The following is a 15,929-nucleotide window of genomic DNA, read 5'->3' as shown; positions in this document are numbered from 1 at the left end:
ATAACAAAACGTCAGTTATGTCAGAATATGTTTTCCATAAAAGTGTATCATATTTTCATAATTAAAACTCTTTGTAGAGTGTTCATAATTAAAACTCTTTGTAGAGTGGGATGTAAAATACCTTCTCATTATATAATGTGGAGTATACCTTAATACTCCTCACTCAGCAAATGCTAGTAATGTTCTAAGATCTGTCTACAGAAGAATAAAAAACAGAATTCTCTGCATACAGCCATTTTTATCAAGACTTTAGCATAAAAAATTAAAGAAAAAACACTTCTGAAGGTTTTAACCTTATGGTCACTGTAGTATGGATCAAAATCTTCCAGGGGTTCCCCAATATACTCCTCAGGAAGATCCCCATAGAGAGACGGTAGTTTTTTGCATGCTTTCAGATCCAGTTGCGGATTAAGTTGATCTTCTTCAACTTGTTGACTCTCCTCCTTATCTTTGGTTTGTCTATTTTTTTTCTCAGCAATTCTTTTCTCAATTGCTGTCAGGGACTCAGGAGTGAAACGTCGAAAGCTGTTAGTTTCTGACGGCCAAAGCAAAGGATCCATTTTTCCTTCTACACGTTCAATTTCAGTGCTAGAAATAACTTACAAGAGAAAGTTATCAATAACTAAAAGGTAACAGAAATAATACATGACGAAGACTAACACGCATTAGATAAATTATTTCTACCTTCTGTCGAACCTCGTATAAAGTAAAATCAGCTAGAACCCCATTTATTTAGGGGAAAGGGTAATCTAGAACAACACTCACAAAAATTAACTACAATTGATTCTTGATTCCTCTTGTACAAGGCAGGCTGCAGAAGAGATACTTTTTTCCTTCTTTCTTCCACCAGGAAGATGCATCTGTATCAGAAACCTGACAATCACTTAATTGTTTCTCTCTGTAACAACTTACAGTATTAGCAGTCTTGCAGCTTAGTTACTGCTGTTTTTGCAAGCAAAAGTTAGTTCCGTATCTACCACCTCTCTTTCTCACATGGGATAACAGAATAGTTTAATTGCAAGGGTTCCTGAAAGGCCATTTGATCCAACTCCCCCGCTCAAAGCAAGGCCAACTTTGAAGTTAGGTCACGTTGCTCAGGGCCTTGTCCAGGAGAGTTCTGAACACCTCCAAGGAGATATTCATGGCCCAAAGTAAAAAACACAATGAATGCCAGGTCTTTACCTTACTAGTCTTGCGCTTTGCTCTCCTCAGATTGTCCTGTTTTGTCGGTCATATGTATGCTTTGCCCTTGCTGTTTTTCAGACTACACTTTTAACCCTTTCCCTTGGTCATTTACACTCATGGCTGAAAAATACTCTGCTCAAGAGGCTTTTTTATAACTTTGTCGAGTAGCGGACTGAGAACATGCCCACAACTAAGAAGGCTATATCACATCTAGTTTCATGAAAAAATATTTGCATTGCTTTTTATTCATTAAAATTCGTTATTCATATTTTTACATTAAAAATAAACTGTATCACAAACACTTGCAAATTTGTAAGGTCAAAAAGAACTAGATGCAGAGTGGGGAAAAAAAATCTGAGCTTCAAACATGCCCCCAGATTTCTTGAAGATTTGTTAAAATTCATTTAACTTGACATGACTTATCACAAGCGTACGAAAGCTAAGATGCATTACACTAGAAAGCATAGTGTGTTCCTTGATACTACTTCACTGACAACAAGACCTGCACACTTTTACACTAAGACTTGACTAAGAGTCCTTTAGTACGCAGTTCTCAAAAAATTAAAATAACACCAGAGGTACAACCGAGATAGCTGCTATGCTTAATTCTACCTATGTTCTCCCCTTCCCTGTGTGCTTAGAAAAGCCAGGAACCTGTCTTTCCTCAAAACAACTTCACACTAGCAGATGATTTAACCACTGATCGGCACTCGTGAAGTTCCTTACCCACTGACTGTTATGCAGAGTTCAAATAATGCAATGACACCATAAAAAGACTATAGCAAATCCAACAACCAAATTAAAAAGATTATAGCAAATCCAACAACCAAGTTAGTTCGGTATTACCCTCCTCATAAATGCATGTCAACATGAAGATGAGTCTCTCCTAGAATTTCACAGGTGACTTAGTGCTTCGAGGGTCTGCAGTAGTGTCTTGTGTTTCTAGAGGTCCTCGTTATTTTAATTTGCTTGGTAACTGTTCTTTTCCACGCATTAGGGAAATAAATTGCATTGGTGTTAACTACTCTGATTTTGATCAGGTCTTTGACATGTTTATTCATGCTGACAGGTGGCGGTGTGATTGAAAGCAGAGTTCTGTCCTCCCCTTGCCAGCCTGGCAGGTATGACGCTTCACCTTCTCACATGGTAAACGATTTCTGGAGGGAAGCTACAAAACATATGTTCTCAGATGTAGTGACAAAGCACTACTTAATGGCACTTTTTCAAGAACCTGAGAGAACAAAATTTGACGTGCAAATTAAAGTTAGGGTGGGGAAATTCTAATAGTGCACTTCCTAAAATATGCTGCTGAAGGTAAATACAGGCTATTGTGCAGATCTGTTAATTCCTAATGCAGGATGAATAAGTAATTCCCACTTTAATTAAAAAATGGAAATCATATGACAAGTTTTTGATACTCCTGGTCCTATAGAGAATGGTCCAGCAGTAACTGACATAAATGCACTCGTGGGGGTCCCAGTTACTAAAGAACCACTCTCTGTAGGACCAAAGATACAAAAACCTGTCACTGAATTTACATTTTTTTCTAAGTAGATATTACTTATTTTTCTCATCTTAGCAAGAACTTAATTCAATGTATATAGCCAGTCATGGTTACATGTTCATCTAACTGGCTTAAGGGTGACTTTGGTTACTGTAAAAACATTGAGCATCCTTTTATGTCAAAAAACAAAGAGTTCCAGATATACTGATGCAAATCCCCTGACAAATGATCTGCAGAGTAGTAGAAAGAGATAACAGGAAGTCATTAAATCAAACAGACACACAGGCAGAAAACACAGGTCTTAGCAATTACAGTACAATTATCTGTAAAAAAATTCTTAAGAAAAAAGCAGGACAATTTTCTCCATCATAGTAAAGCACTGCCAAAAAAGGAGTCCATTAATACAATGTTTCACAGATACAAATTACAAAATGCTCATTTAGATGATGACTAATCACTAGAGAGAACAACTTACCAATTTAGACATTTAGAATGAAAAACAAAATACAAATTCAAGCTTTGCATGCACCTCCTTAATTTGGGTTCATTTATGTGAAATTTAAAACTCGTTTCAACTCCCTAAAGGTATTAAAAGTTCCTTTTATATGTGGTAATGTATTAGCAATCAAACTGTTGACCAGTAACATGGAACTATTCAAAAGAGAGGAGTTTAAATTAATAGAACTGCTCAGCAAAACACGTTCAAAGTCAGCAAGCGGTGTTTTTTGATGGGAAGGAGTCCCCCAAGGATATAACAGGAAAACCGGCAGGAATATAAATGGAAAAACGCCCTTATTTTGCATTTCAATTTAGTTCTATCACATATAATATTTAATTCTGAGTCTCAAATCATTTCTCTTCAATCATTCAATCTCTCTTCTGAGCATGTGGATTTGAGGAAATAAAGTGTAAACTGCAATTATGTATTTAGCTTGCTTTTAATACATATTTAGTAAATCATTTCATACGGAACACAGAATAAAATGTCTCCCTGTGGTAGGATTTTGTTAGAAAGCACAAAATCAAATAATAATATGCATAAATATAGGTCAAGAAGCACCTTAAAATGATTAAATAAAAAAATGAGCAAACCTGTAGCAATACTTACCCTGAAAGCCAGTACTACAGAACTGGAATAATTAAAATCTGTGCTCTAGCTACAGCCCTGTTCATTTTTCAGTACTCATCCTCAGTACTCTCAGAAAGCTTGTTCTGACCACTCTGCGTATTTTTCCAAACTCTTTTTAAGGGAAAAAGTGTAAAATCAAATTTTAGTAAATATTCTACACCATTCATACAAGCATATGAACAAAATATCCAAACTCAAATATTTCAAGTAGTTCATCAAAGAGTACTTAACCAAACTCAACTGCACACATCACTTACCATTTTAGTTCACATAACAAAAGGGCCCTTCTAGCTCTATGAACAAAATCAGTAGTGTTTTTAGTACCTTAATGAAATATCTTGACACGATATGCAGAAACACAGGATGTTACATCCACAGATTCAGTCTGTACATAAAGACACCTAAAGTGAGGTTCTACATGTGAGCAAGGCATTTTAACTCCTGATATAGTCAGTGGATATCTAGTGGTAAATACAGGCATTCAAGGCTGTGTAGCTATTTCAGATGACCAAAGTTAGATAGATACTTTAGACAAAACTCCTCTGAAAATACTAACTAAATCACATTTGACCTTAACGGGAGATTAAACACCTAGATCATGCACAGGCAGCTGCATTTAGGCACCTAAATATAGATGCCAGTCTTGCACTGAATCATTCCATAGCTGTCAAAACTTCCCTTTCTGTTAAGCAGATATCTCTAACAGTCCAGATTCACCTTCCCGTATGACACAAAAGGGCAGAACTGGATGTCAGCAAAATAAACTATTTGCATTAGTCATTTCAGATTTCAAACTTTACATTTAATCAATTCACCATACACAACAGGAAACGCTGGCCAGAAAACTCTGATCTGAATGTTACAAACATCTCCGAATTCAGCATTAGCTGATTGTGACTTGGATGTGCTAGGCCTATATAATGTAATGAATTTCCATTATTAAAAAGAAAACCAAAAAAACAAAACTTACATTCCATAAAAGAGATGAATTAAAAGAAAAAATCAAAATACCATGTTATATTTAGCTTAAAATACTTTTGAAATAGGCAAGCTTCAAGTAAAAAAGTGAAAAATGAGAAAACAGCCCACTTCATAAAAGAGGCTAAGAACTCTTCCTTTTTGTGTACAATAGCTTGCAGAAAAGAAGCTTTCCACCCAATTTCAATAAAGAGAAAAAAATTTTGCTCTATGGTCACTGATTTCTACGACTTCCAGTAATTACCAACAGAATAAACTGATTGATTTTAGTCCTTTCTAGAAGCAATTTGGAAATTACATCACATTCGTAGTACCGCTATTTCTAAAATACATGGTCCTTTCCACTTAACACCTTTTCCCCCCACTCTCTCCCACCCCTGTCCCCATGAAAACTTTGTGTATGGATAAATACCCATCCCTTTATTTTTCTGAGACATAAAATAAAAAGCTACTCAAACATAAAATAAAAAGCTAATCAGAACATCATTATATTATTAGAAAATCTATGGGCATATTAGGTCCAAGTTTGGAAATGGATGCAAGAGGCTATAGTATGCAGTACTTAAATGTTCTGACAAAAAAATCACTCACCAACATTTCTGAGAGATAAACACTCCCAACCTGTGCAGGTAATCAAATTCTACCGCCCGAAGATAATTACAGCTCAGACTAGATATCATTAAAGCCAATTTGAGGACTGTATCAGCCAATAAGCTTCATATACCAAATGAACGAAACAAATAGCAGTTAGAAATTAATAGGAGAAATACTAATCTTTAGAAAAAGATTATTCTGCAATATATAAAATGAATAGCTGCATATTTACAGGAATATAGCAATTCTACATTGAAAAAAAATCTTATATACCTTCTAACTATACCTAAAATAAAACCACATCTAAGACCTATAAGCACATGCGCATACGTTTTATAAATACACATACAACTACCCCTGAATATTTTGAACAAATATATGCAGATTTAAATAAACAAATTCAGTAATGGATATTCCTTACAGTATAAAAGTATTTAGCAAGAACGAAATACAACATCCCCTTCTAAATAGAAACTGATTTCAAACTGATTTCATAACCTAATTTCTGCTCTCTCATATCTTCTAGGAGATAGAAAAAATTTTTTCTCACCTTCACAATTACGTTCTGAAGAACATCCATTTTACCTATCTAGCTCCCACTCAGAAAGTTTTCTTTTGTACTGGAATGCCTGGGGGAGGGATCAAAAGGGAGGAGTTTGGTTCTTCTTCTCCTGACAGAGGAATATATATAATTCGGAAATCTCATATTGCAAGAAAAAAGTGGGAGGGTAATACATTTGAAGAATAATCACTTAAACATCACTCAATTGTTTTACTTCTACTGAAACTGTACCGCTAAAAAGGGTGAGTTTTGTTCAGTCAGAAATATATATGTGGAAACATGAAAGCAAAAGCTGTCCTTAACATTTTAGTCTGAGGTTTTAACCAGCTAATCTTCCAAAATACATTAAATATTGGCACAAACTTTGCCCTTCATTAAAAGCATTTGGTTAGAAGTTGCAATCACATTATTACTGTTTTCCTTCCTTAACTTCTATTTCTTATTATTCCCAGACCATGTATGCCCATTGTACTTTACACACAAAAAAACTAAAAAAAAGTCAAATACACTAACACATAAAAGATCTGAGCCCAAAAATACATTCAATATCACCTGTTGTCATAACTTCTATTACAACATGTAAGCCTTGTCTCAGCAAGATAAAAGCCATGGTTTTCCTCATCTTTGAAACTTGATATGGTTTTGAAAATGGAAGTTACGTATAAAACCTGCTAAAAACACACGTGTGATATTAACAGGTAGAAAGCACTGATAAAACCTTATTGCTACAAAGTGTTACTTCCCTTACAGTTATTGCAACAATATTTATTATTATCCAAAAATTATGTTACTCTTTTATTGGGCAGACTCTGGATCTTTCCTGACAGATAAGAGAGTTACATACCATGGGTTTCGCTGGAAGAATTGAACTGAAGGAAGCATGTTAAAAGCCAGTCAGCCTTAATGCATGCAAACAGAAAAACAATTGCGATGAAACACTTTGTTTGATAGATATCATCGCCAAAGGAAAAAAAACAAAGATGGTTTTAAAGAAATAAAGATGCTAAGTGTTTTGTGATGCAAGCAACAATAAGCCACTTTATCTTCAAGCGTAAATTATTTTTCCAGAAAGCAATAGTATATTCTCAAGATAAGTGCAATTAAGAGAACAGAACTGTAAATATCAGTAAACAATCACTCTACAATGGCACCAAAGCAACTACTGTCAAAATCAGCCCCATTTATAATGCTACATCAGCTCATATCACTAATTACAAAAGAGATCCTTACCTGAACATGGATTCTCTGCTGTTTCGTCTTCAACATTCTGACTCTGTAAAAAAGAGGACACGTGGAATAAAAAGAAAACTCAGGCAGAGAGGTATACTCCTGCCTTTCCAGACTGTAACATCTTAAAGCTGAAGAGAGGAGAGCATGGAAAATAGGTTTTTTATCCATAGCCAGTAAAAGAAAGCCTTAGGATTTGCAGTTTAAAGCAAAACATTTAGATAGTAACTGTTCTTGTGTTACTATTCGGAATTTAGTTTCAGCTATTAGGAAGGCAGTTTATTAAGTGGGGGGGAGGCAAAAACTAGCATTTGGGTTTCTTCTCAGTTTCTTGCATTATTCCTCAATATAGGAAGAGAAAAAAATAAGTTGAGGTTTTAACAATAAAAAGATAATGTTCAGTATAGAAATAACTAAATGTCTGTTCATTCAGTCATCATGTACTCGACATAAATCCGCCTATTCTATTAACCGTGAAGTGTAGCGTTCTTCTTTTTCTTTTTAAATGCCAGAGCATAGGAAAAACATTTTTTCTTGTTAGCATTAGCGCAGTACCATTAGTCTAATGAGTATGCAGATGTCATGAGCTGAAAAAACAGTTTTGTACAATTAAATGTATCTTGCGACTGTGCCACAACTCTAAGCACTAGATTCTACTTTAAATTACTTCTGAGAAGAATTGTGCTACTTAAAAATCTCAAGGAATCTGAGACTTCATCCACATTGCATGACCTCTCCTTATTATACCCACTGATCCTCCAGTTATCTTCAGCCTCCTCATCTGCCAGTTTCTACCTACAAGAAATATTCTGTGGGGCAATCCTAGATATCCGTTTCCCCACACTATCTTATATTCAAGGAGATAACAGACAGGCATTGCTTGTCTCTGTTTTAGAGTGAGAAAGGTTTATACAAGGTTTTTCTTCCCCTCTCCCTTCCATCCCCCTTTTATAAGGTTAATATTCTCTTATTTAAGTTTCTAACATGATTTTTTTCCTTCTGTTCCTATCAGACTGGGACTTCTCCTCAAAAACTAACTGATCCACAATTACATGTGAGACGTTTCAGAACCTATTCCTTCTCGCTCCATCCCCCTTTAAGATAGGTTACATTGCACTCCGTCTGTAGTTGGCTAAAAAGTATGTCATTGCAACTAAGCAGCTAAAGATCAGAGAGCTGGATAATCCATTAGTGACATTTTGTGATTTATGATCTTTTTGAGAACGTGAACAAAATGCAAACCTAGACATCTCAAATAAAGCTCTATTTTAATAAAAGCTGCTTTTGTTGCAAAGGTTTTCAAGATTCTATTTTCGCTTATTAATTGGTAAGTTGTCTAGTCACTATAAATCATGAGAAGGGAGTGACATAAACTTTCGTAGCACAGAGAGAAACACATTTGATCTTGCCGTAGGAAACGGGGATCTATGAGTGGAAATGGAACTTAAATTTCAAACAGGTAAGGTTCATTATAATCTTTTGACATATCTGAAAATCTAATTCTGAAACGTATATAGTGACCTATTCAACAGACTCCTTATTTATTTTTCACACAATATCCCTACATAGGAAGTTTGTAAAATAAAGATTTTTCTTATTAAGATAGTGAGAAAAACATTAATCTCAACAAAAACTCAAATCAAAATCAGCATTACTTTACTTAAAGGCTAAAAACGTCTATTAACTTCATAACAGACAGAAGGAAAATTGCTCCACCATGAGAAAGACATTCCATTTCTTTCAAGAAACGGATCCTGCAAAACACATTTATACCATACCTAACTAGATTGTGGCATTCATTGGTGAAGAAGTCTATTGAATCTGATATAAAATATCTGTTGATTAGTTCCGTTTAGTTTAAGATCTTCACAGAGACAAATCACGGCTACTAACTATGGAGCTTCTTGCACCTTTTGGTTCTGCTCTCTGTCCATTAGAGAACATTGACTCTGAGTCAATATAGTGATGCCCATAATCCTCTCTAAGAATCAGCAAACACCACGCACTCTGCCACAGAGGAAAACCCACAAAACCTACAGGAAACTCAACTATGCACATAACAGCAAACACATATGAACACAGACATCCTAGTCTATGTATCATCCTAGACATCCTCATTGAGTTCTCCCAAAGTCAAGATCTCAACCTCTGGAGAGCAGGGAATGGAAATCATGTCAGATGGAGCAGAGGTATGGTCTAATTTTAGTTTCTTTAAGAAAACCAACATCCCAGGGGTAAGCACATGGAGGGATGTCTCTCTTGGCAGAACAAAACAAATCACAATCATATCATGACGCTGATATTAACAGAAATGAGTTATTTCTGCCTCCCTACCACATGCAAGGACAAAAGTTTTCAAGTTATTTCACAGTTAATAAATAGCTTCTCTTCTATAATGCAAAACTTTCTAAAATTTGGCAAATCTGCATAAGGGATATCATGACAGACAAAAAAAAAAAATTCTATATAGAAAATACTAGTTTCTCTAGGTAGGAACCTGATTTTCTCTTAAGACCTCAAAGCTGAACACTGCCCTGGAGCAAGAGTGCTCAGTACCAATTTTCAGCTTGAGAAGCACAGGACTTCCTTGACTCTTGTAACAGAATTATCACTGAATACAGCCAGGGAAAGCTGTTCTTCAGGTGCCCATCATCTAAGCCAGCCACATCACAGCAACAGAAGACACCAAGATATCTACACAAACATGGTCCTCTTGATGACTATTTGTTAAGGCACTTATGCCAAATATAACCAAAAAAAAAAAAAAAGTACACTTCCCATTCTATATATAGAATATAGAAAGTCTTTATGGGGAAAAGCTTGTGTGCGCCAAAGACAGACAAGCTAATCCCAAACCGTCTTGGTTACGTATTTCAGATGAGTACCTTTGTAAAAGTGTTCTAGATAAAACAGTCACCAAATAGAGCAATAGTTTCCACATCTGCCATTCAATCATTCAAATAAGAAGTCGAGAGCCGACTTGATCAGATCATATGAACCTACAGAAGAATGAGAGCTTTAATAATGGAGGGCTCTTCAATGAATAAAAGCAAAAGTGGGAAGTTGAACAAAGTCAAACGTGGACCAAAAATAAGGAAGCCACATATAACAGTAAAGACAATTAAGCATTGAAATAAGTTGTGAATACTTGTGGCCTTCTCTTCTCAAACAAGCAAAAGTGTCAGCGTTTTTATCAGATTAGTTCTTCATTCTCTATTCCCCGCCCCCAAGCCCTATAAACATACAAACACAGTTTAAGAACTGATGGTAGATTTTCATAGTACCATATTTCTCATTTATTACACTTATTTGGAGCAGTATAATAATTATTAATTCTGATGCTTACAGCTCATAGATGATATTTGTGTATATATGTGCTTATGTAATGGCGGCAGTTCATTGCTCAGCAATAAAATTTCAGACTCTTTGGTAATACGAGCAGACATCTTTGCACTGGATACGCTTGCAATAGAAATATTATTTGCAACTGTAATTACTAGCACAAGGGGATTTCTGTTCGCTGTAGTTGCAGCTTCAGAGACTTTGTGATCCTCCCTTCCCTCTGGGACTTACACCTGCAGATAGGGAGACGTGTGCCTACAATTTGGGGAATACCATAAAACAGCTGACATATAAAATTCAGTGCTATCTCTGAATAATGCATACAAGCTTATTACAATGTAAACTCAAATGCATCCATTATGGGCTGAATAAATTCAAATGCTGGCCAGGAGATTCAGGAACCCCCTTAGGCTCAAGACCCAAGTAATCAAGAGATGCCAGGAACGTCTCTTGTAAAATATCAAATCCACGGAACAAGAGTGACATAGAGTAGCAGGCAAAAAGAAAGGTAGAGGGGGGATTTGCCTTCTTTGCTATTGTTGGAATGCACAATGTTATGTATAAAACACAACACAAAAGAATACACACACACAAACACAGAAATGGAATTATATTATAGAAAATACATAAAGATCTGCGTTTGTCTCTCAACAGATTTTACCCTAAGGAGGAACTGCAGGGCGGAGACTAAGAAACATTTCTGAGCTAAACTAAAGGTGTGCCCCAATCCCTTTTAGAAAAGAATGTAATAGCGTAAAGTAGCTAATGTATTTATCAAGATAGTAATTTATATGATTCCCATTTCCCATTGTTCATACAGCACAGCAGAGTAAGAAAGTACACTGACATGAAATTTCCTATCTTTTAAATAGCTAATTGGTTTTACAGAATAACAGGAAATGGCTTTTATGGTAAGTACACATTAAAGGCATTGTTACACAAAGTAGCTTTCTGCATAATGATCTAATGTGCACTGAATAAGACTGAAAATCAGCTCAGTGCCTAAAGACAGTTATTCCATCTATTTCTTCTTGGCATTCTGAAAAATATACTATTAGTATCTTTGAAGTATTTTGTATTCCTCAAAAGTAAGATGTTGTAAGAATGCAAAACATTACTATTATCATCTATGAGAGATTTCCAATCTTTCTGATGCACTGTTTTTCATACAGTTTCTTCATGAAATGTCACCTTTTATTGTATGGCTCCAGGCATGATTATGAAACGGCAAGTACCACAGCTCTCACAAAGACTGGGTCATTTGGTTTCAAACCTATTTCTTACTGCAGTTCCCTGTAAGATTGAAGTTTAAACTTCACCTTTTTGTCAAGGATGCAACTGGTAAATTTTTTGCAATACCAAGCAGCTTTGCAAATTAAAGAGAAACAAACAAGCCGTACATGTGAATGAACTATAATACAGTACTTAGTAGTTCTCAGATTACTGTGAAAAAACTAAACTTAAATCAACTTTCATGCTGAGATAATTATTCTCCAAAGTTCTCTTGTTTAAATTCTGTCCATCCCTCCTGTCTAGCTAGCTGGGGCATCTTATTTATCAAAATGACTCAAAATTTGTTTTCTTTCCATTATCCTAGTTCTACAGTTTCTACTCAACATCAAGCGGTAGTAATTAAAAATTAATGAGCAGTCACTGTTTTGCTAGTATATCCGCAGAGCCTTTTGCTCATACACGGTCTAGTTGCGATACAAGCCCAGACCCACCAACTGCCTTAGTGACTCAAATTTAACTCCCTCTCACTCTTCCACGCTACTGAAGAAACTAACTCCTGATCCAGTAAGCAAAAATGGCGTGTAAACTGATTTGCAGTATTTTTCATTAAACTTCTACAAATACTCACTCATTCTAAACCTTAACACGCGTACGTACTACAGAAAACTTGGATATTTGCTCGACCGTTTTCTACAACTACAACTTTATTTCAGATGATATTCTGCAACTTTCCAGAACTTAACCTAACAGAAAGAAGTGCAGTTTTAAACCCACTACTTACAGAGAACCACAGTAGTATCTGTGACTATTGTACAGGCTGTGTAAGCATAATTTTGTGACTTTTATAGCAGATTTTTGACACGAAGGTTTAAAAAAAAAAAACAGTGGGTTATATTACTTAAATAATTGTCTTGTATATGGAGAAGTGCAGAATATAAAATCCCAGAAAAATTCAGCCATGCAAAAAAAATTAAATAGGACTTAAGATCACCAAGTTTCACATCCCATAAAATACGGACTAAATACAGTAATTTCAGTCACATCAGAGTCATATCCATAAATTATATATTGGCTACAATACTTTTGGCTTCAGGCTACGTAGAATCTATCATGTCCATTGGGGATTTGTTTTCAGTGATTAGCTGGTCTTAAAACACGCATCTTCTTCCTGCCTCGAATTCATCTAGCTCATCTCCCAGCTAGGGAACCTATTATGGCTTTTCTTGATGGATTAAAGAGGTTTTCCTTTACGAACACCCTTTTCCACTTGTAGTTGCATAATTATACGAAAAAACAAAGTTGGAAGGGATCTCCTAAAAGCATCTAGTCCTTGCTATAGCCCAAGGCAGCATCAGCTACACTGATATAATTCCTAGAGATATTCGATACAGCAGATGGTGATTCCAAAACCTCCATACGGAACGTGTTCCAGTGCTTCACCATCCTGACTGCCAGAAAGGTTTTTCTAGTGCCTCATTTGAATTTCCTGAACTGTAATTTCAGCCCATTACTTCTTGTCTCATTCATCATGGACACGAAGGAGTTTATTCCATTTTTCTTTTTATTTATTTGAAAATAGCTATCATGTTTCCTCTCTTCTTCTGTAGAAAAAATCCATCTGGATTTTTCATCGTCATTCATACTTTTCAGGCCTCAAATCATTCTTATCGCATATTTCTGAATCCTTTTAACATTTTTTGGAAGCCTGTGAAAGTCAAACCTTACAAAGCAGGACTGGAACAGAAGACAGAAGAAGCAGGGAAATGCTATCGGACTCTTGAGTCTACCAGTACAGAGGAAATATTATCTTTATATTCTTACCTATTACAATGATTATTCACCCAATAAGCATTTCTATTCCTTGCACTTTCATCCTACTTTTCTCCTGGTGTCAACCTCCTGGCTTAACCCCTTGACCCTATTCAATTCTCCCTGCTTCCATTTTGGCTCAACCTTCTTTTGCTCACACTGGTGTTTTCAGAAGCTCACAATTTAGCCAGAGATGATTTTCATGGAAATTGAAAAGTCACCTCTGGACTCATATATCAAAACATAGTTTCCCTAATATCAAAAACCTCACTCAATACCCAAAGGAGGAACCCAAAATGGAAGCTTGCATGTGGAAGAGTCAATTTTGTCACAGTTAAACAAGTGAACAGAGGGTCTCACAACAAAAAGCAAAGAGCTAACCTAACAAATTAGATCATCTTATCACTTTCCTAAAATGAGACAAACGTGATGAAATGCTGAAAGTTTTACTGCTTAACAAAGAAAATCTTACTTACCGTATTTTTTGCATAATCTTACCCTTATAACTTAATGACTCTGGGTTAGTTTAGGCTTGCTAAACATACTCTCATAAAGCATAGAACCTTATCATAATTCATATCTTCAGCAGCCTTCAGTAAAAAAGAGGCAAATATGACAGTCCTTGGCCTAGACGATCTTCAGAGGTCCCTTGCAACCTCAATGACTGTCTGATATAAAGAGATCACTAGATCTTTTTCTACTTCAACTTAATGAATTGATGATCTGAAAGAATTAAGAAGCACTGTATTATATATATATAAACAGCAATGACTATCCATGAATAGCCAGCTCTTAAACATGCAAAAAATTTAAAAAATCCCATAATAACGTAAAGAAATAAAAGGTCCTCAGTCCATAAGTAAATTCAACTTTAAACCAAACATACAAAAAATGAACACTACCCTTGCAGACGCAACATGATGAGATGAATTTTATCAAATGAATAACTCATTAGTGATTATGGATTATGAAACGATGACTAGGATTTATGAATGAAATTATTACTCCAGTTTATCAAGGAATATCACAAAAATCATAAACACAAACATTTCACTATCTTTCAAAGACAGTAAGAGATGACTTTGAGGTATGCACAAAACTTGTGCAATTAGAAGAAATCTTCAGCGTTTTAATGGACTAACACATACTGAAATGTAGCGAGGCACTTTGCTCAATATTTACTTAAGCAGAAGACTTCACACTGCCACATTTTTCTCCAGCCCAGAATATGATAAGATAACATATTCTATGCATGACAGCATCTGAGACTCTTTGATAATTACTGCTGGCCAGAAGCCAATACACAACTGAGCTCTTCTCAGAAAAAGGTTTAATTTTATCTTAGAAAAAATGAAATAAATTAAACACAGTTTCATACTTGACTTATGAGGTGCCTCAAATCATATGCTTCCCACGACCATAATAAGGACAAAATAGTAGAAATGCTAGAGTTAAGAAAGCTTTGGTCAAGGAAGATCTCCTTCAAGAATCATACCCTCCACCTGCAGCTGTGATGAGATCCTGCTGCACTCAGCAATGCTAGAAGACACGATCTGTATCAAAATACACAAAGTTTATCTCTGTAGCAGAACTGAAGCAGCTACTGAGTCTTCCACATATGGCTGCAACCAGTATTGATCAAGAACATGAACCAACACCCTTTCTTCCTTACCCCTTTACTGATTATTTGCTCTGCCAGTAAAAATCCTTCTTTTTCACTAATTATCTGCTCATCCCACCCATCTCCTCTTCTAACCACCTTCACTGCTTTGCAGTTCTGCTGTAAGAACCAGCACCGTAAAGATGTCTTCCACCAAGGCAGTCCGCCACACACCACTTCACATAGCTATCGCCCACAAGATGAGAGCTCCTCAGGTGTCGGGGCGGGACGTCCACCCCGAAGCATGAGGCCGGCCCGGTCCCCCCCGAGCTGCCTTCTCTCACAGGGCGCGGTGTGGCCCAGCACCTGCTGGCCTCACGGAGGAGGGAAGGATGCGGCCCGAGGGGACGTGAGGGGGGATGGCCGTCCGTCTGACAAAACAACGCGCACCCGCTCTGCTCCCGAGGCGGCTCGCTATCAGCGCTATCCTCTTTTTGTAACACGTGAGGCGGCCGTGACAGGACAGCCTCACACAAGGGCTCGGGCTGCATCTCCCTTGCAGCGTTTGCCCCGCGCGGCAGGCGGTCGCCGTCGCAACCCGCAGCCCTCGGCCCGCGCACGACATGGCGGAGCCTCCATCCCGCGCCTCCATCCCGCGCCTCGCCCCGCCCCCCTCAGGCCCCGCCCCTCAGGCCCCGCCCCCTCGGGCAGCTCCCCTAGCAACGCCGCGGCCAGCCACACCTCCCCATCCCGCTACGCGGCTACA

At 36.9% G+C, this 15,929-nt stretch overlaps 1 long non-coding RNA gene across 3 annotated transcripts; it reads right to left on the bottom strand.

The window, feature by feature from the left end:
• Positions 1 to 512: 512 nt before the first annotated feature.
• On the bottom strand, positions 513 to 15,801 carry LOC138066268 (uncharacterized). 3 transcript variants are annotated; one of them, XR_011139514.1, is made up of 4 exons: positions 15,614 to 15,801; positions 7,183 to 7,225; positions 5,941 to 6,019; positions 513 to 3,929 (listed from the first exon to the last, which is right to left on the bottom strand). It is a non-coding gene; the product is annotated as an uncharacterized lncRNA (long non-coding RNA). The 3 variants fall into 3 exon arrangements; XR_011139515.1 differs by lacking the exon at positions 15,614 to 15,801 and having other exon boundaries at positions 513 to 2,353; positions 3,798 to 3,929; positions 7,183 to 7,938; XR_011139513.1 differs by lacking the exon at positions 15,614 to 15,801 and having other exon boundaries at positions 7,183 to 7,938.
• Between the last annotated feature and the right edge of the window lie 128 nt (positions 15,802 to 15,929).

The sequence above is a fragment of the Struthio camelus genome, chromosome 2, assembly GCF_040807025.1.
Source record: "Struthio camelus isolate bStrCam1 chromosome 2, bStrCam1.hap1, whole genome shotgun sequence".
Lineage (NCBI taxonomy): Eukaryota > Metazoa > Chordata > Aves > Struthioniformes > Struthionidae > Struthio > Struthio camelus.
This window is presented reverse-complemented; position numbering and strand designations above follow the sequence as displayed.